This window comes from Trachypithecus francoisi, unplaced genomic scaffold (assembly GCF_009764315.1).
Source record: "Trachypithecus francoisi isolate TF-2019V2 unplaced genomic scaffold, Tfra_2.0 Lachesis_group13, whole genome shotgun sequence".
NCBI classification, from domain to species: domain Eukaryota; kingdom Metazoa; phylum Chordata; class Mammalia; order Primates; family Cercopithecidae; genus Trachypithecus; species Trachypithecus francoisi.
In genome coordinates this window covers 66,319,443-66,341,721 of record NW_022681458.1, presented here as the reverse complement: position 1 = coordinate 66,341,721, position 22,279 = coordinate 66,319,443, and positions in this window count along the sequence as shown.

Genomic DNA, 22,279 nt, shown 5'->3' with positions numbered 1-22,279 from the left:
GTTCTTCTCATTCTTGCCTGGCAGTTTATTTCCTTTTCACTGATATGTTCTTAAATTACCAAAATATGTACAATGTATGCTTTTCACTAACTCTCTAGCATGTTTATTTCATCACCTCAACATGGGTTACTTCCTTCCCATCCTGTTTTACCTTTCTCAGTTTTGCTGCCTTTTCCTTAACATAATCTCTTACATTATCTGGATTAATCTCTATATCAAATGAATTTATTCCAGTAGAAAAGAAAGGCCACATCCTAGAACTCTTTAAAAATAATCTGGGCCGGGCGCGGTGGCTCAAGCCTGTAATCCCAGCACTTTGGGAGGCCGAGACGGGCGGATCACGAGGTCAGGAGATCGAGACCATCCTGGCGAACACAGTGAAACCCCGTCTCTACTAAAAATACAAAAAAAAAAAACTAGCCGGGCGAGGTGGCGGGCGCCTGTAGTCCCAGCTTCTCGGGAGGCTGAGGCAGGAGAATGGCGTAAACCCTGGAGGCGGAGCTTGCAGTGAGCTGAGATCCGGCCACTGCACTCCAGCCTGGGCGACAGAGCGAGACTCCGTCTCAACAAAAAAAAAAAAAAAAAAAAAAAAATAATAATAATCTGTTCATAAACCACTCACTAAACATTTCAGTGTAAGACAAAATACTTAATGATTTAGACAAATGAAGGATAGCTTAGTATGAATTATGGAATATTTAAAAAGAAATATCCTAAAAATAAAAAACTATTACACTCAGTAGAGGACAGAGGCTTATGAATGACTGGAAGTAGGAATGCTTGCAGACTTATTTTGATGAATACAGAATAATGTTTTTTAATTAGCATACTAAAAACTTTGTGAGTAAATTTTTGCTTCTCAAGTACTGGGAATGGCATGCCTTCTAATGAGGTTGATCTGCAAACCCACTTCCACTATTTATCTGCTTCATAGATACTTCTTCTTTCTTTAAATATAAGACAAATCAGGAAGATCTCTGCCTCAATTTTTATAAATTTTGAGTTAGTGGAGTCTAAATTCATGAAATTCAACTACCATATGGTATCATACAATAAATCAAGGGTTTTTAAACAATTGTAACCTGGCTTAGACTTTTATCAAGCAATCTACAGCTCTTCATACTGTTTCCTACACATAAGCGAGATGGTAATGTTCACAAAGTAATCCAGCATTGATGCAGATGGTAATTGCAAAATGTAGAAAAGAAAAATTCTGAATTCACTAAAACTAGGCACAAAGAACATGATAGCACACGGTTGATACACAGCAGCTGGGATAAACATACATTGGGCCAGGTGGGTTCACCTCCCTCCACATACCCTTATCTCAGGTTTTCCGGGGACCGGTCCCCTTCTTCTTTCCTTCTCATCCACATGACTCCTGCAAACTTCAGCCTTCATGCTGGGTGATCCCAGGCCCAGCCACTTACTTTCTGCACTTTCCTTTCAGCTAGAAATATTTCAGCTTTTGTCTTGCCTTTCTGCCAAAGTGTTTTTTTTTTTTTTTTTTTTTGTGAGACAGAGTCTTGAAACCCCGTCTCTACTAAAACTACAAAAAACAATTAGCTGGGCACGGTAGGGGGCGCCTGTAGTCCCAGTTACTCAGGAGGCCAAGGCAGGAGAATGGTTTGTTTTTTACAATGGTCAAAATCACTAAACTTGAATATTGATTCATTACTATTATTTAATCTATAGTTCACATGCAAGTTTTATCAACTATTCTAAAAATGTCCTTTATAACTTTTTATTTTCTTGGTTCAGGATTCAATGGAGGATCACATATTGCACATTTTTAGCATATTTTTATTATGGTAAAATACATATAACATAAATCTACTATTTTAACTATTTTGAAGTGTTCATTTCAGTGGCATTAAGCACATTCACACTGTGATGCAACTATCACCACCAAAGTAGTTTAAAGAGTCTTTATCACCGGGACTCAGGGTAGGTCTGAGTCCTTGGCCAGAGCTGTGGGCTTTGAACCCAGTCAGAACAAGGACCTTAACTAAGCTATGACTAACCTGGCACAAATAAAACAGTACAGTAATCTCTCAGTGTCAATGAGGGATTGGCTCCAGGAGTCTCCTCAGATACCAAAATCCGAGGATGCACAAGTCCCTGAAATGAAATGGTGTAGAATTTGCATGTAACCTAAGCATATACTCTCATATCGTACATGTTCACTACAGACTCTTTTCTGAATATTTGTGAACACAGCTTACTTGAAACCACGGATGTGAACCCACAGACACAGAGGGCTGACTGTATTTAAAATGAGGCGAAGTACAAATGTCCTTGATGTACTAAAATAGGCATTCTTCCATACCCAGCTAACGTAAAGAATAATGGTTAGACCATAAATTTAACACTCCAGGTCAGTCCTGAGCACATACGTAGGTATTTCATTAGTAAAAGTGTACCAAAAGTCGAGGTTAACGGAACTTTACATTGAAGATGAAAAGAAGAGGAGGGAACTATCTGAAATCCCCAAAGCATTTTTTTTTCTCACTTAAGCTCCTCTTTATGAGCTGCAAGTAAATTTTCCACATTGTGAATTTTCAGAGACAAATTCCTCTTGTGTTTCTCTCTGTTACCCAGCTCAAACTGATCTGGATGTGCCTGAGCAAAAATACAATTAGGTAGAGAAATCTGTTTTAAAAAACAAAACAAAAACAAAAAACAAGTGTGGCCCAAGTGTGTCATTAGAATTAGTTTGCATATTTTATCTAGGGAAACTATAAGTTGGTTTCCGAGGTAAATATTCAAGGCTGTTTCCAAAGATATTCCTGGGAATATGTAGTACATATGCTTTGTATCTCTGAATTTTAGACCTTTCCAAGGTTCCTGGCTGCCACTTCAGAGAGTGGGGGTTATATTTATGTTTCAGCATCCTGAGTGAGTATTCTGGGTGTGGAGACTGAATTTGAATCAAAGGACTTAGCAAATTTGCCTTCTAATTCTGAACCCAATAAAAAGAGATCCAAGAGGAGCAGCAAACAGGACACTTGAGGTAGCAGAAAAGGAAGGAAACATGTTTCTAGCACCTAGCAGGTACCAGACACGGAGCTAAGCAGTTTACATACTGCATGTTATTAATCCCAACTTCATCTCTGTTTCCAACCCTATATTTTACAGAGAGGAAAGCAGGGCCCAAATATGTGGAAAGTAACATATTAGTATGTGACAGAGCCTGAACTCAGGCTTCTGTGGCACCATGGGGTCATGCAGTGTTGCTTGTCTGGGCAATCCCGTGAACACTCGGTTTCCAATAACAGATCAATGGCAAGCTGGAAAAACATTTCAGGTGGTGTGCCGCAAAGCATTTCTTAGAAGATATTTCCTGCCTCACCTTTATCATTGGCTGGAACAAATCCACCCGATGTGCATATGATTGCAAAAGCTTTATATGAGATGGACACTAGGTATATTAGGTAACTAAATCGGGATTGGAGAAAATACAGACAAGCTGGAGTAATGGACTGAATGGAACAGGATGTTACAATGAGGTAAGTGCCAAGGTCTGCATATAGGTTCAAAAAGCCAATTGTACAATAATACATGAGAGAAACCAAGTTTAAGAGCAATGTCTACAGACATTTTTCAGGCAACAATAGAGTCAGAAACAATTCATAGGGTCATGTGGTCACAGACACATAATTCTAAGCTATATTAAAAGATGTAGAACATCTACAATAAGCGTGGTAATATTTCTACTTTGACCTGCACTGATCAAGCAATGATCTAAAAGAAGCATTTTATGCCTTCAATAAATATTTATTGAGTGCCTTCTAAGTTACTAGGTACTGTGTTAGGCCTTGGAGAGCTGATGGAGAACAAAAAAAGACACAGTCTCTATTATCACAAAGCTTAACAGCCCAGAAAATGCAGGTAAAGTAAAATGTACTCAGAGAATGAAGAGGAACTTAAAACTATGTCTTAGAGCAACAATAAAAGAAATGGAGGATTTTTAGCCTTGAGAAAAATCTTTCTTGAAGTGCATATGACAGGTTGATGGGGAAAATAGAGATCATGTTTTATGGTAGATTTTACACTATTCAAAACATGTCCTGCCCCTCTTGGTGAAAAGACTATGCACCTTCGGCCCACAAATGTTAGGGCTGGCCATGCAACTTGTGAAACTCCTCCTCATGGAAGAATTATGTATCTCGATCATCATTGGCCTCCACAGCAGTCACATGACTTGCTTTGGCCAATAAAATGTAGGCAGAAGTGATTATGTAAAGAAAATTCAGCTAGCAACATTAGGAGTGGCAGTCCAGCCTGGTTGTGGCTAGTAGAAATCTGTTGAGTAGATTTGGTTTCAAGCAGTAATACAACTTCCAGTTTATAACAACAAAAGAAAGAGCCTCTTTTACTAAGCATATACTATCTTAGCCAAAACCAGAAGTGAGGTTGTTCACCAATAAGCCCAACAGAAGCACCAAAGCCTGTATTCTAATTATTTTATTGTTTGGTTGGTTTGGTTGTTTTGGTGTTTTGGTTATCTTTTTTTAATATTTCATTTCCATAGGTTTTTAGGGAACAGGTAGTATTTGATTACATGAGTAAGTTCTTTAGTGGTGATTTCTGAGATTTTGGTGCACCCATAACCAAAACAGTGTACACTGTACCCAATGCGTAGTCCTTTATCCCTCACCCTGCTCCCACCCTTTCCTTCAAGTCCCCAAAGTCTATTGTATCACTCTTATGGCTTTGCATCCTCACAGCGTAGCTCCCACTTATGAGTAAGAACATACAATGTTTGGTTTTCCATTTCTGAGTTACTTCACTTTTTTTATACAGAGTCTTACTCTGACACACAGGCTGGACTGCAGTGGTACAATCATGGTTCATTGCAGCCTCTACCTCTCAACTCAAGAGATCTTCCCACCTTAGTACCCCAAGTATTGAAATTACAGGCATGTGACCCCAGGCCTAGCTAATTTTTTGTTATTGTGGTTTTAGAGACAGAGTCTTGGTATGTTGCCCAGGCTTGCATTCTAATTGTTACTATTTCCCAAAATTAGATGGCCCAACTCTCATTAACACATATTAGTGCTGCCAATTTTACTGTAATAGTGGGTTTGATTCAATTTGTTCCAATCAATTTTATTGATATATAAGGACACCTGCAGTGTATCACATGCAGTTTCAGCTAAAAGTTTAGTGATCAGGCTGGAAATAAAAAAAAAAAAAAGATGCTTGACTTTATTACTAATACTGTTGATGCTACTCTTGCACAGTAATCTGCTTCTACTTAAGTGACCAGCATTAGGAAATGAGTTATCATTGGTGACCTCTAAGTGAAATTGTAAAGATGTCAAATAACTTGGTGGTTTGCTTGTACATGAAAAAGTAGGATAACATGCTTCGTTTTCTTCATTCTGTTCAATACTTGAGCTTTTACTAGGCACTCAAGTCCCTTTGGAAACAAATTTATATATTTATTACAATTAAGAACTGCTGCTTCTAAAAGGGACTGCAGAATGAACTTCAATTAGACTTTATTTGCTGGGATTTGCCCTCCTAGCTCCTCTCTTTCACTTATTCCACATTTGTGAGGGTGCATTTAAATTACAATTCACCTTTATGACCACCTGAGCAATTAGTTTGCGTTCTTAGAAGAAGATATTGCTCAAGTAGTCCCTCCTCAACTAGAAGGATATCTCAATTCCAAATCTGTGTAACTGACACTGTGACAAGGGAAAAGTTGTTCTTTTCTTACATTATCATTAGCTACGACTTCAAGTGTAAGCAGCAAACATCACATGCTTATTTTGAAAGCACTCATGAGGGTTACCATGATACTAGAAAACATGGTCTCATATATTATAATCCAGTTGGATAAATGAAAAGAACATAAAACATATTAAAAATGAAAAAGCTGAAGAACAAAATCTTTAGATAACAGATCAAGATAAAATAGTTAATCTGCCACTATTTCAAAAAGAATTGCACAAAAAATAATTGTATTTATGTTTGGAGGAGGAAGAGTTTGTATTAAGGCTAGGAAATATTACACAATGCCTAGCACACAGTAGCACTTACTAAACATTGGCTGAAGAAATGAATGGAGTAATAAGATGGCTCAGAAAGAAAGCCCTCTTAGAAATGAGACCAAAATGATGGGATTTAGCTCCACCTGTGAGGACTTTTATATCCTAGATGTGGAACTTGGGCTTCATCTTTAGGCAAAGGGAATGTTGATTGTCCCAAATTCAAGGCTTGCACTCCCTGTGAGGGTATCATGGATATCTCATCCTTCACTTTCCCACTCATAAGTGTTATTGGTCTTCAACTATCTGCCTTCTAAGACTACTGCAGACTGAAGCTATCTCACCTTCCTCAGGCATATCTCAGTATTTCTCATCTGTTTAATTCATTGGGTAATTAATCACCTGTAATTTTTAATATAGCCTTATGATAGTTCATTTTAATGTGTCAGCTTGACTGGGCTATGGGGTGCCCAGATATTTGGCCATTCTGGGTATTTCTGCAAGAATGTTTTTGGATGAGATAAACATGTGTATAGGTAGACCAAGTAAAGCAATTGCCCTCTCCAATGTGGGTAGGGCTTATCCATCAGTTGAAGGCCTAATTAAAACAAAATGTTAATTCTCCCCAAAGAAAGAAGGTCTAATGATCTTCGAACTGGACATCATCTTTTGTCATGCTTTCAGACTTGAACAATAAACATTGGCTCTTCCTATGTTTTGAGCTTGCCAACTTTTGGATTGGAACTACACTGTCAATTCTCCTGGTTCTCAGGCCCTTAGACTCAGACTGAAACTAAACAATTCACTCTCCTGGTTCCAACTTGCTGGCTAACTCTAAAGATCTTGGGACTTACTAGTCTTCATAATTGCATGAGTCACTTCGCTGGAGAATCCTGACTAATACAGCCCTGTTCTCTTGTCTTAAACTGCTATTACAGTATTTCAATCTAGCTTAGCCTTTCTACATGTTTACAGCCGGCTTTTCAAACTAGATTGTAAGCTTCCTGAGATCTGAGATTAGGAGGTATTCAACATCTGTGTCTCTTTTAAGGAGTTACTGGGGACTTGACTGTGGAGAACAGCGTGGTTGCCACATGTAGTTTGGCAGATTACACCCTGCACAAGGTCCCCACTGAGAGGACAAGTGGGATTAAAATCTAGCACCAGGTCCCCTTTACCAAGAGTGGCCTTGGCACAGGGCTATGCTCATCTGAAGGAAGAGAAGTCTGTTTCTAATTCTCCAAGCCATTGAATGGGCTATTGGATGCCCTAGACAGCAACATTACAGGTTGGTCCCAGCAATGGGCTGTGTTAGCATCCCAGAATAATACAGACTGCCTGCTCTGTTCAACATTTGGCAGGTCTCACTCAGCTCCATCTTAAAATGGCCAGAACTAAGAATCAGGAACTCCTATAATTCTTCCACAAAAGACTCTAAAGGCAAATGTACCTTCAGTTGACTTGGAATTAGAAAAATACATATTATATCAATGACGGTGTTCCCATAATCTCCATATTTAAAAGTATACTAGTCAGGCTTATTAACTGCAAGTACCAGAGTCCAACTTCAAGAGATTAAGCATAAAGATACGTATTGGGTAGCTCACAAGAAGACTGGAAAACCACATGTGAAAAACAGGCAGGAAAGACACGGGTTCAGTAACAACCAGGTTCAGAACCAAAATGGCACATAGAGTCAGCCCAATGAAGACACCTCTCCCACAACCATTGAATACTTTACTTCCCAGCAATTGCCACCACCTGCCCTACAAGGATTTCTCCACTACTCCTGCTTCCTTGCACCACTATCTCCGAATGCAAAATCTCTGGCAAGAGTATCTGATTGGGTAAACCCTAGGGAGACTGAGAAAAAGAGTAGCCAGTGTTTTCAGCATCTCAGTGGGAGGTAGGCTTGGCTTCCCACCCTGATTCCTAAGGCGAGGGATTTCTCAAATACAGAATGGGATTTAGACATGGAAAGTCAAAGAATAAAAATATTCATTCCATGATTATAATTACATACATCTTGAACATCTGTTGTGTATGGGAAACAAAGTAGTGTGTATTGAATAGAAAAGTTTGTTCATTTATTTCAACTTCATTTAAACTCTTCATTGGGAGATCCCACATTAAGTATAAATGCTCTCAGCTCCCTAATTTCAGGTGAGAACCCAATACATACAGCATTTCTTCGAGATGAGGGTCTCACAGAACTCAGCTGAAAAGTACTGAATCAGGGCAAGTTTATACATACACAGAATCCTAATTCTTAAACGGGAAAACAAGTTTCAGCCAATTCCTTAATTCTGACAGATCTTATGCTGCTAGGATCCCCATCAATAACAAATGCAAAGAAATCATGAACACATATTTTGCAAACTGATTCAGAGACACCCAGGATGGGCACGGCGGCTCACGCCTGTAATCCCAGCACTTTGGGAGGCTGAGGCAGGCAGATCACCTGAGGTCAGGAGTTTGAGACCAGCCTGGCCAACATGACAAAACCCCATCTCTACTAAAAATACAAAAATTAGCTGGGCACAGTGGTGGGCACCTTTAATCCCAGCTAGTCGGGAGGCTGAGGCAGGAGAATCGCTTGAACCCGGGAGGTGGAGGTTGCAGTGAGCTGAGATCATGCCACTGCACTCCAGCCTGGGTGGCAGAACCAGACTGTGTCTCAAAAAAAAAGATAAATAAATAATTAAAAAATTTAAAACAACAGTTTTACCTATCAATTTACTTGTGAGACTTGCTTATGATGTAATTACAAATACCTTTTAATATAAGGAAAGAGCACAGGTTCTCTCATTGTTTTCACTTTAGAATACATGCCAAGGTTCATAATGATTTTTAGGTCTCAAAAATATATAAAACGTCAAGTATATTTTCTTTCTTGAAGTATATTCTCACAAATCTAGAAGACATTGTTATGGCTCCTACTCACTTTATAGATTACTAACCGCTAGACAGAAAGCTTATATAAAGAATTGCTGACTGAATATGCCAATAAGCAATAATGTCTCAACAATGATGTGAGGATAAACTGTGATGAGTGAAAATGTTTGGAATTCTTAAGAAGAAAATATGCTGAGTCATGGAAAGTACTGATGCATAGTTTCTCAACTAAATGATGGACAGCAAAGAATACTATGACTCTTATAAATAACTCTTTGTTTTTATTTTAAAGAAATTACACTAATATAAATCTTTTTATTTTCCACAATCAGGAAGTGACATCTGTCATGTTAAGCCCTGAACTTCTGTTGGGGCAACGAGTGAAGGCCTGGTTCATGGGCTCTGTCTCTTCCATACCACGGAGGTGAACTATTAAGAAGTGGTTTTAAAATCTTTATTAATAAAACCAACCCCAGACAAAAGTGTTCCTCAGAGACCTTTCCCCCACTCTTTCTCTCTGACTTCTCTGCTGCTGGTACCCCTGTTTCCCAGCAAGCTGTGACCTGGGTCCCATTCCCACAAGGCCTCCTCCTAACCTTTAGCTACTAACTCTTGCTGTTTTTACCCTTTCTGTATGTTTTGGCTTAATTCTGAAAGGCCTCCAATAAATAAAAGAGATCTTTTGGAGCAAAAGCCACCCAACATTTCACCATCCATGTCCCATTTTCCTTAGGGCACTGCTCAAAAGACATTATAAGCTTGCCTTTCTGGTTAAATCAGTATCTGGCGTGAAGGACAATTGAAAGTCAATTCATCTGGAGCAATGTCTCAAGGTACTGTCCTCCCATGGGAAGAGGGATCCCAGCGATTATGAACTCAGAGGAAAGTTGCCATGTTTTGATAGACTGGAACCTTCCAGGCAATCCTTAGATAATGGCCCTGAAGGAAGGGCCAAAGAGAAGCCTTTTGGGCCTATTTGTTTACCCAATAATTGGTCTACCCTACTCAACGTGTGGCCATTTACCCATATGTTACAGGTCAAAGACAGGTAAGAACAGAAATAGAGAGCAAGCATTAAAACATTGTTATAGCAACTTGACAATGTCTTCTGAGTCTAAGAATAAAAAATTGGTGTTTGTATTTTGTCTTTTATTCATTTTTTCTGATAATTCATTTTTATCGTATTTTATAAAAGTATGGATCTACAAAGTATTGGGAGGATTTCTTTGTGGTTTTTCACCACAGATAGCTTGATTAGCACTGGTTTAAAAGAACTAGAGGTGAAAATAAATTACTTGCAGTGATATTTGATAGAGCTATGGTACGTAATTCCTGATGATTTTTAGCTTAGAGGTTTATTTTAAAAATAAATTGTAAACACCTATTTAAACACAAGTATATGTGTTTGTATGCAATGTATTGCCAACATTTGTGTACTCATTATCTAGCAATACTGAAAACATGGAACAAACTACAGTCAACAAATACACTACAGAGAAGTCAGTTCTTTTCCAAGTCTAAAGAAGATTAAATATGGTAAAAGGAATGAATGTCTCTGCCACTGAAATAACATAAATATTTGCTCTTTCAAGCTAGAACTTGAGAATACAATTGTTATTTGGCACTGAATATTTCTTCGTCAGCGCCCCAAGGAAGCCAGGTTGATCCCTGCGGCCTCTGGCTGGCTCAGGCATACCATCTTGGCTCACATTCAAGCATGAAAGGACATCTCAGATCACTGCCCCAGCCCCACTAGCTGCCCATTACCTGTTCCCAAGCAGTTTTGTTGGCAGGAGAAGGGTGGGGTGGTCAATGTAGAGGACAAATAAAGTTACTGTCAGCCCTGTAGCTGAATAAGAAGTAGGAAGAGCCAAGCAGCATTTCCTAAAGCATGTCTCAATCTATACTTCGGCAAAGTATACACATCTGGAAATGTGTTCAGAATTTTAAGAATGAACTTATTTTTTTTCTTGGACTGAGCCAGATTTAGTAATTCTAATAGATACTGTATCAGATATATTAGGTTTTTGTAGTAACCCAAGGTAACTCCCTAGGTGGTGTGATATGAGGAAGTGAACACAGATGAGCTACTGCAAAATGTTTCCCCATCAGTCTATCATAATATATGCAATTCTATTATTAAACTATTCCCCTTTATCACAGTCTGTTGGGTTGCCATAACAAAATACCATAGGCTGGATGGCTTAATTAAACAAAAGAAATTCGTTTCTTATAGCTCTGGAGGTTGAGAAGTCCAAGATGAAGTTGCCAGCAAGGTAGATTTCATTCCAAGGCCTCTTCTCTTGACTTGTAGGTGGCCACCATCTTGTTGTGTGCTCCTATGACCTCCTCTTTGTGTGTGCATGGAAAGAGAAAGGCAATTTGCTGGTGTCTCTTTTTTAAGGACACTAATTCCATCATGAGGGTCCCCTTAGGAACTCATCTAATCCTAATTACCTTCCAAAAGGTTCTCCATACACCATTATATTGGGGGTTAGGGCTCAACATATTAGTTGGGAGTGGAGAACACAAACATTCAGTCCATTAACATTTTTGAACTAAGAAGCTATATCCATAAGTATCTTTTTAAACAAAACATTCTAATTCTCTAATACCTATTTTTATAGAGTTGGGTTTATTCCTTATATTTGTCAGCTTTATCATAGCATGAGGTGGGTAGGAGTGGAGAAACAATATGTAACCAGAAAAAATATATAAAATATCCAGGCTTGGAAGCAATAAAGGAGAAGGCAAAAAGAAAAAGAAAAATGAACTATTTAAGAATTACCCTAAGACTGGCTGTTACGAGATGTTATTAATTCACTCATTTTCTCTGTAGTAATTGAATTCATAGGTTTAGGTACAGTGCTGAGTGCTGGGGATAACCTGGAATAAAAGCTGGCCAAAATGGACTTGACAGACCTTTGGCAGGTAAGATTCATGTGATGTTAGGGTGTTATGCTGGAAGCAAGTCCAGGGTGGAGCGGGGAGCACAGGAGGGGGCCAAATCTACCCAGGGACTCAGAAAAAAACTCACTGGGGAGACCAAAGGTAAGTAAATATTAAAGGAGACAGGTATCTAGAAGAAGAGTGCAGATGGCAGAGAGGGAGGAGGTGGGAGGGACCAAGGGGGCTGGGGCACTGAGGTCCAGGCACAGAGGCAGAACACAGAAATGCAGCCAAGTCCCACACTAGTGGCAGGCACAGGCCAGATCTGGCGGAATTTGTATACCCCACAAAGGAGTTTTTGCTTTATCCACCATCACTGAAGGATTTTAAAGACCCACAGAGTAACTGAATCAGACTTTCTCTTTAGAGAGATTAGTCTTATAGGCAAGGTGAAGAGTAGATTGGAGGAGTCAGAGACTAAGAAATCTGTTAGGAGATTGTTGCAAAAGCCTAGGCAAGAAATTATGGAGACGGGAATGAAATAAGGCCACAGTGTGGGGATGGAGAAGAAGAAAGGATAGTTGTTGAGGAGCATAATTGACAGGACCAAGGATAAGTCCAATTGCGTACTGAAGCAGAAGGCATTCTCAGATGCCTGGTGACTCTAGGTGACATGATGCACCAGTGCTGAGGTAAGAAATTTGGTTGAAGAGAGTGGGTTTGAGCCAGGCAAGGTGGCTAAAACCTGGAATCCCAGAACTTCGGGAGGCTGAGATAGGAGGATCGCTTGAGCCCAGGAGTTCAAAACAAGCCTGGGCAACATAGCAAGACTTCATCTCTACAATATGAAAATAAAAAATAAATTAGCCAGGCATGGTGGCACACATCTGTAGTCATGGCTACATGGCTACTCAGGAGGCTGAAGTGGAAGAATGGCTTGAACCCAGGAGTTGGAGGCTTCAGTGAGCTATGATTGTGCTGCCACTGCACTCCAGCCTAGGCAACAGGGGGAGAACCTATCTCTGAAAAAAGAAAAGAGTGAATTTGAAGGGAACATGGTGAGTTCTGTTAGGCATGGTTTGTTGGAGGTGCCTACAGGACAGTCAGGAGGCAAATGAATCTATGAGCCACGAGCTCAGGAGAAAGGCTGGGGCAGGAGCTCTATATTGAGAGTTACCTGCTTCAAGGGAAGCAAGGCAGAGCGTGAGCTGCCTGAGCCAGGATTCTGGACAATCCAAAAAAGAAAAAAAAAAACACCCCGCATATATAGCTGTCTTCATAAGTACATGGTGAGTTCCTGAAGGATCAAATCATTCATTTTTCATCTTACAGCATTTTGTATATAGAAAATGTCCCAACTGTAGATATAACATGAGATACTAGCAGCACTAGGAAAATAGGTTCAGTTTCTCACGTAACTGGGCTCCACCACGCCCAAGCTGAAGTAGCAGTGACTGCTGCCCAGAATGGATTTAGAAATGAAAACATGAATGAAGCCTCCTGCTGGAGCTTTGTTCCTTTTTTTCACTTAATAAACAACACATCTTCAGAGTAAAATAATCTATCTTAATGACTCCAAAAATAGTATTTGCAAATAGAGTTGAAGCCTTCTAGTGGGATCCATGTTGAAGCGGAAGAAGTATTTGGAGGAAGATTTCCCAGGTAGGTGTGATCAGAAAAGAGGGCGGCTGGAAAGGTGTTGAATCACCCATGATAGAAACAGAGTGCAACAAAACATGCTCTCTGCTTTCTGCTGTATTCGTTAAATGGCCTTTATTGTTTGTGCTAAGAAAGGTCAATTAATCATCCAAAGTGCTGTCTGACAGAAATTAACAATCAGCAGTGACAAAATATTCAGCAAGAGCTCACAACAACAAAGGGTTTTGTTTTTCTCTTTCCATATACCATTGAAAAAGGAGTCACTGGCATGTCATATCTCTTTGTACAGCTTCATTAGTGATTTTTGGCACGTAGGAAGGGGTGAGAAAAATAGAAGTGTCGCTGCTCATCTAAGCAGACCACAGGTAATTAGTTACAGCCCCACTCCCTTGGCGATATCATCCCTTAACAAAGCACTCAAATGTCTCAGAGCAAATCTTGTCCAGAAAGGGGGGAAAAAATGTAGGTAGCACAACTCTCTGCTTGAACTGGGTCCAGTAAATCTTAGAATTGATAACAGGTAAAACAGAGGATTACTAAACTGAATTCAAATTCTGTTTTATAGGAAAATTAAAACTAGTGTTAGCAACTACCATAAGTCCTACCACCTTCCCCCAAAGATTCTAAAACACACTCTGTGCTTTTGTTTAACTGAAGTTTTGGTGTTAATGTTTCAACCACAAATATGAAGAAATTTTGCAGTGCGTCCTCAAATAGAGCTCTGCAGGATTCCAGGGAGACTCTATATTTTACTTGTCCTCCTCCGCATCAACAGGGCTCCAACCCTATACCCTCTACCAAGGGACATTCGCGTTTTGCTTCAGGGAGGACCGTTACTAAGTCTTTACCTAAACCCATGCACTCTGTTGAAGCACTATCTTTAGGTATCAAGGCCATTTCAGATGATTTCCATGGAATGTTCTAGGATAGAGCCACCTGGCTCTCCAGCTTGCCTGCTTCTAATTTAGGACTGAGGCTGTATTTTCAACCTCTGCTTCTTCCTTGTAGGTCAGCCATTTCTGGCTCTAGCTGTAACATTCTCTGTCTGTCCTGTCAATAAACTATGGGTTGGTCCTTTTTGTGAGAAAAGTCACATCTTGTTTGCAATAAAAGATGAAAATGGGTTCAAGAGAACCCATGAAGACATTATGTAGAAACATTGTGTGGAAACCTTCCTGTGTTCCTTTCATTATATACCAGGAAGCTGGGTGGAATATCACTGAACACATTGGTTTCCTTAGCATCCTTAGCAGAAGTTAAGGATCCTACTGTTCAGTCACAACCCCCTCAACATGAACTAGATTATGATTGTCACAGATTTTGCTGGTCTTAGGAATGTTGAGCCCTTGATGACATTTCAAATGTCATGTTGAAATGTGACCTCCAATGTTGGAGGTAGGTCTAGTGGGAAGTGACTGGTTTGTGGGGGTGAATCCCTCACGAACGGCTTGGTGCACTCCCCATGGTAATGAGTGGGTTCTCAGTCTGTGAGTTCATGCAAGTGCTGTTGTTTAAAAGAACCTGACATCTCTCTTGCTCCCTCTTTTGCCATGTGATGCACCTGTTACCCCTTTGCCTTCCATCATCAGTGGAGGCTTTCTGAGGCCTCACAAGAAGAGTATGCTGGCACCATGCTGGTACAGTCTGCAGAACTGAGCCAAATAAACCTCTTTCCTTTATAAATTATCCAGCCTCAGGTATTCCTTTATAGCAATGCGAAATGGACTAATACAGCCCTACATTATCTTCCTGCCTGCTGGTCAGTTAGCCTTATCTTCAATAGTTTCAGACACAGAAAGTTCTTGAAGCAGCTCACCGTCTTGCTTTTAGCTCCAGAAAGATCTTCCTTACAGACTCAAAGTGTTTTCTTGTAACTTTTAGTCCTTTGTTCCAATACTGCTTTCTGAAGCATCATGTCATTATCATGTTTTCTTATACTTCATGGTCCCCTAAAGGGCTGAAGGCCTTTCTTACAGCTCATTTCCTTCCTCCCCATCCCACCAGCCTCATCCTCTCTAAATGAAATATCATTTGTCCTTCAATGTTTTAGACTCTGACCTTCTATTTGTCCCTTTTGGGAACACTTCCTTTTGTAAATTCCCATTGAAACAGTCTTTTCAGCACAAACCCCAATAGCCCATGTGTAACATGTCCAGCACAGAGTGGTCGCAGTGACTCTTCTCTGATCTGGATGCTGTACCAGATGTAGCCCACGGGCCCTGTGTGATGTTTATCAGTCCTACCACACACCGAGGCCCCACCACATGCTGGGAAAGAGCAGCAGCCTCTGGAGGATAGGGAGCAAGACCACCAGGTTCTCTGGAAGAAACCAGCTCTGGGCCGGGCGCAGTGGCTCAAGCCTGTAATCCCAGCACTTTGGGAGGCCGAGACGGGTGGATCACGAGGTCAGGAGATCGAGACCATCCTGGCTAACACGGTAAAACCCCGTCTCTACTAAAATATACAAAAAACTAGCCGGGCGAGGTGGTGGGCACCTGTAGTCCCAGCTACTTGGGAGGCTGAGGCGGGAGAATGGCGTAAACCTGGGAGGCGGAGTTTGCAGTGAGCTGAGATCCGGCCACTGCACTCCAGCCTGGGTGACAGAGCGAGACTCTGTCTCAAAAAAAAGAAACCAGCTCTGGTCTGGCACCCATGCTCATTGGTTCCATCCAACTCCAGCACTTCTCTTGGACAACAACTAAGGGGGATCACTGGTCAAAAGTTCTTGAAGACAGCAAAAAAGAAGCTTGTGAAAAATTGAGCTCTCTTACGAGACTAACCCATCAGTAGAGTCAACGTGCTATTTTATAGATCCTGGAGTAAACTTAACCATAAATTCATGTAGCACCAGACACAGATAATGCATAAATGAAACAACAGTGTGTTTTTATCCTGCCTCATTACAAAATGGGTGGATCCTTTATTTAGCAGTTGCTATGAGAAATATCTATTTTAGTCCTTTCCAGAATGACTGCTTCTTAATGATCCCACTTTATTCACTGATTGAGCCAATGGTCCCACAAACTAAGGTAAGCTCCTTGCTCCTACAACTGGACTCCTGAGCCTATCTTGAGAAAGCAGTACAACTTCACAGAGGCTTACCACAAATTCATTTTCTTCCACACTAACTAGGGCTTAAAAATAATGTGTATTCACACCCACTTGGGTGGCTACTATAAAAAATAAAACAGAAAACAAAAGTGCTGGTGAGGATGTGGAGAAACATTCAGTACTGGGAGAATGGATGAACTAAGACTGTGAGGGTACAAGAAGAGCTGAAAGGAGAGAAAGTATAGTCACAGAATGTATTAGCTCATTTTCACACTGCTGATAAAGACATACCTGAGACTGCACAATTTACAAAGGAAAGAGGTTTAATGGAGAACTCACAGTTCCACATGACTGGGGAAGCCTCACAATCGTGGTGGAAGGTGAGGAGGAGCAAGTTACATCTTACATGGATGGCAGCAGGCAAAGAGAGAGCTTGTGCAGGCAAACTCCTGTTTTTAAAGCCTTCAGATGTCATGAGACTTATTCACTGTCATGAGAACAGCACAGGAAAGACCCACGCCCATGATTCAATTCACTGGGTCCCTCCCACAACACATGGGAATTATGGGAGGGATAAGATGAGATTTGAGCGGGGACACAGAGCCAAACCATATCACAGGACAAAGCTGGATTTAAATGCCCCAGAGAGATGACTCCTTGTGCAGCCATAGATGCGAGTGGCTGGAGTGGAGGACAGGTGCAGGCCATTCTAGTCATGAAGGTAGGGAACAAGAGGAGAGGACAGTGGATATGAAGCCATTCTTACCAGGGGAGTTTTAAAAAAATACTGACACCCAAGTTCTATCCCCAGCAATGCCCATGGGTCTGGGCAATGAGGTATATTTTGTTTCTTGGTTTTTTTAGTTGTAAAATATGTGTAACATAAGATATTCCATTTTAACCATTTTTAAATTTACAGTTCTGTGGCATTCAGACAATTCACATTGTTGTACAACTATCACCAACAGCTATCTCCAGAACTTTTTTGTCTTCCCCAACTGAAACTCTATACCCATTAAACAGTGACTTCCCATTCCTCTCTACCTCGCAGCCCCTGGAAACCATCATTCTACTTTCTGTCTCTATGAATTTGACTATTGTAGGAACCTCATTCTAGGTACCTCAAACCTGATACTGTTTGAAATCTTCCTTGATGAGTCTAATATGCAGCCACTGCTGAGAACTATTGTGCTATGATGCTGGCTGTTTCAACTATGTGGGCCAATGAAGTCCCCCAGGGCCATGTCAGTCCTTGGAGACAGAAAGAAGATTATGAGGCAGATAAAGTCTTCAGTAAATGAGTTACATGAAAATCATGATGGAAAAAGGGTAGCAGAAACCTCAAAAGGGTCAGGTTGTTAAATAAAGCACAGGGGTACTGGGATGGAAGTGTGAGCCAATGGCATAAAGATTTCAACCCAAGTCTGCTTGCAAAGTCCAGGTTCCTTCTGTTATACCAGTGGTTCTTTCATTCAATAAATATTTATTAAGTACCTGTGATGTGCTAAGCAGTGTTCTAGGCACAAATTTCCTGTTCACATGGAGTTTATATTCTGTCAAGAAGTCAGATAATGAACCTGAAAATAAATAGATCAATAAGAATTTTAAGTAGTAAAATAAAACAGAGTAATGAGGTAGAGAGTGAATTAGGTCATTGAGAAAGGTTTCTCTGAGGAAGCGATCCTCAGGGGAAGCCTGAATGATGGAATGATGAAACAGAGGCCATCATGTCAAGTGCAAAGGAGTTTAGCAAATGCAAAGGCCCTGAGACAGAAACAAGTTTGGTGCACTCAAAAAACAAAAGAAAGCCAGGGTAGCTAGCACATGGGAGTGAGAGAGTGATCTGTGAGCTGAGATAGCTGGGAACCAGATGAAGCTCTTGTAGGCCAAGGTAAGAAATTGGGGATCAACTGTCTTTGCAGAAAGATGCTATTCAAGGGTATCGAATATCAGATTGGCTGCCTTAAGAAGGAACAAGGGGCAAAAGTAGAAGCAGGGAGACCAATGAACGCCATTGCAGTAGCTCAGAGAAGAGATAGTGCTGACTTAGACTAGGATTGGTGGCCGTGGCAATGGTGAGAAGTGGCAGAATCATGATATCTTTCATAGGTAAAGCCAATAGAGGATTTGAGGGAAAGAGGAGTAACTCCTAGGTTTAGGCCAAGCATCTGGATGGATGGTGATGGCATTTACTGAAGGAAGAGGAAGTTTTGAGGGGTTAAAAAAATTCCACTGGGGTCAAGTTAATTTGAAGATTCTTATTAGATGTCCATAGAGATGTTGAAAAGTGTTGCGTATACAAGTCTAGAATTCAGGGGAGAAGTCAGGTCTAAACATACAGACTTGTGAGTGTGCTTAAGCATCACTTGGAGAGTTGTTAAAAATGGTGATTCTCAGCCTCCACCCCTCGGGATTCTCTTCAGTAATTCTGGGGAGGGTGGGGTTGCACTTCTAATTAGCTCAAATTTGATGGTTCCCTTAAATCCTGCACTCTACCCTTCCACTTCCTCTGGTTGAGGTTAATCCACTAAACAGCTCTTTAGCCACTTAACTATATATATATTTTACCATCTAATTCAAATATTTTTCATTGTTTTATATAAATATATAGTATCAAATTATCATATGTTCTAATATATTATTATAAATATAACCATATATTAATATATTACATGAATACATTGATCTAATGATTACATGTAAATTTATTTCTCATGATTTTCATCTCAGTCACAAAACGAGAGATACCAAAAGCCTTTAAAGGAAGTTGGCATACTTTATCTCTGGAATTCCCTTATTTGTCTAACTTGAGAAAGAAAGAAAGAGAGAGAGTAAAAGGTGAAGAGTTGGTTGCACTGAAATGAATTATTATTATGAGTCCATGTGGTTCCAAAATCAACAAGACTTTGTCTACTTCTAGGGTTCATATACCATGTTAGAATCCACTCCAAAATTAAGCAGAAGATCATCAATCTTAGTCTTCTATATTTGTCAGAATTCTCTTTTTTGAAATCAAGACAGAATGGTCCTACAATGTTTGGACCATCTGCCATTCTCCACCATTTCTCAAAAATGGCTGACTGCTTCTATTACCTCCATCTCACAGTTGCAAATTATTCCTGCTCAGTGCTGGGTGCTCTGACTGAGCCAGTGCAGTTTATCTGAGAGCTGACTTACTTGCCTCTCACAACATTTAGCAGCCTGCTGGGCTTGCCTCTCTGAAGACCATTCTCCTTATCAGGAACCTGGAAGCCTCATAGGACAAGACTCTGTTTGCTCTGGAGCAGGTCTTCCCATTCAGTCAGGGAATCATACTTTTTGTTCTCCCTACACTCCCACCCTCTCCCCCCAAAAAATCCCTTTTCATTGTTCTTTCTGTTTTGGGTTTCTTTTTTTCCCTTAAGGACTATACTGAGGTATTATTGATTTAGTTGGGTTTTTCTTTGTTTTGTGTTGGTTTTGCAAACCCCAGATCCACTCCCAACTTTACTCATCCTGACACAATTCCCAGAGCATCATCACATTTTTAAGTGTACCTTTGGCTGTGCAACCCTCTTCCCATTTTGTGTGCCTGTCTTTTTAATAGACCTTTAACTTCTAGGCACCTACCTATGTTCATTATCTCACCAAAGCAGATGTTTTAAGGTACGCTTATTCCAGAGTGAACATTTACAAACCATTACAGGATGATTGATGGGTCCAGGTTTCCATATATGCCAGCCGATCAGGAAACCTGCCACAAGGCTGTTCTCATTATTCAACAGTCTTTGTGGCTATTTCGATTACTGCTCAGGTGAGGTCAGGGGGAGATATGACTCAGGTCCACAACAACTGACCTCAATATCTCTCCAAGGCTGGTTTAATGGTTAAGATAAAAGGAATTCTGGAAACAAAGTTCCAGGAGATTTTGTGGTAGAATAAATGATGGTGGTGAATAGGGACATGCACTTGTCATTAAAAGTGGCATGTTTATGGGGTGCTGACACAGTTTATGGGGTGCGTGCCTTCAGGTACCAGCCAGACCCATGCTTTTCCTAATGTTTTCAGCCTTTTCCCAAAGGTTTGGACAACACAGCTGGACAAAGCTGCCAGGGGAATTCCTCAAGTTGAAAGTTGTTTTTTTGTTTCACCAATGTTCCCGTCCACTGCCAGCACTAGAGCATGAGAAGGCATTCTCTTTAGATATGACCCTGGGATCAAGACTGCCACCCCGCACAACTCTGGAGGGCCTCATGCACATGGAATTCTATGTTGCATCCCAGAGAACGCATTCCTACAAACCAGAGTAAGAATGACACCCCCTGGAGCCATGGCACCCCCTGAAGTCATGCTACCCAGAGGCCCTGCAAGGACCCCAGCCTTACCCTACATCTCTTACCGTGGCCCCTGCTATATTATGCCACTCAGTCAGCTACTGAACATAAAAGCACTTCACCCCAGAGAGTCAGTGCCATAATACAGGTTCTACGAGGCAGCTATAACAACAATTTCCATGGAAATAGTATTTTACATTTCTTTGAGTGCACCTGGTCACTGCCACATGCCTTAAAAAATTCCTCTGGAGGGGGGCAGAGCAAGATGGCCGAATAGGAACAGCTCCAGTCTCCAACTCCCAGCGCAAGCGACACAGAAGACCCGTGATTTCTGTATTTTCAACTGAGGTACTGGGGTCATCTCACTAGGGAGTGCCGGACAATCGGTGCTGGTCAGCTGCTGCAGCCCGACCAGCGAGAGCTGAAGCAGGGCGAGGCATCCCCTCACCTGGGAAGCGCAAGGGGGAAGGGAATCCCTTTTCCTAGCCAGGGGAACTGAGACACACAACACCTGGAAAATCGGGTAACTCCCACCCCAATACTGCACTTTAAGCAAACGGGCACACCAGGAGAATATATCCCACACCTGGCCGGGAGGGTCCCACGCCCACGAAGCCTCCCTCATTGCTAACACAGCAGTCTGCGATCTAACCACAAGGCAGCAGCGAGGCTGGGGGAGGGGTGCCCGCCATTGCTGAGGCTTAAGTAGGTAAACAAAGTCGCTGGGAAGCTCGAACTGCGTGGAGCTCACAGCAGCTCAAGGAAACCTGCCTGTCTCTGTAGACTCCACCTCTGGGGACAGGGCACAGACAAAAAACAACAAAAAAAAGCAGCAGAACCTCTGCAGACGCAAACAACTCTGTCTGACAGCTTTGAAGAGAGCAGTGGATCTCCCAACACCGAGGTTGAGATCTGAGAACGGACAGATTGCCCGCTCAAGTGGGTCCCTGACCCCTGAGTAGCCTAACTGGGAGACATCCCCCACTAGGGGCAGTCTGACACCCCACACCTCACAGGGTGGAGTACACCCCTGAGAGGAAGCTTCCAAAGGAAGAATCAGACAGGTACACTCGCTGTTCAGCAATATTCTATCTTCGGCAACCTCTGCTGCTGATACCCAGGCAAACAGGGTCTGGAGTGGACCTCAAGCAATCTCTAACAGACCTACAGCTGAGGGTCCTAACTGTCAGAAGGAAAACTATCAAACAGGAAGGACACCTATACCAAAACCCCATCAGTATGTCACTATCATCAAAGACCAGAGACAGATAAAACCACAAAGATGGGGAAAAAGCAGGGCAGAAAAGCTGGAAATTCAAAAAATAAGAGCGCATCTCCCCCTGCAAAGGAGCGCAGCCCATCGCCAGCAACGGATCAAAGCTGGTCAGAGAATGACTTTGACGAGATGAGAGAAGAAGGCTTCAGTCCATCAAACTTCTCAGAGCTAAAGGAGGAATTACGTACCCAGCACAA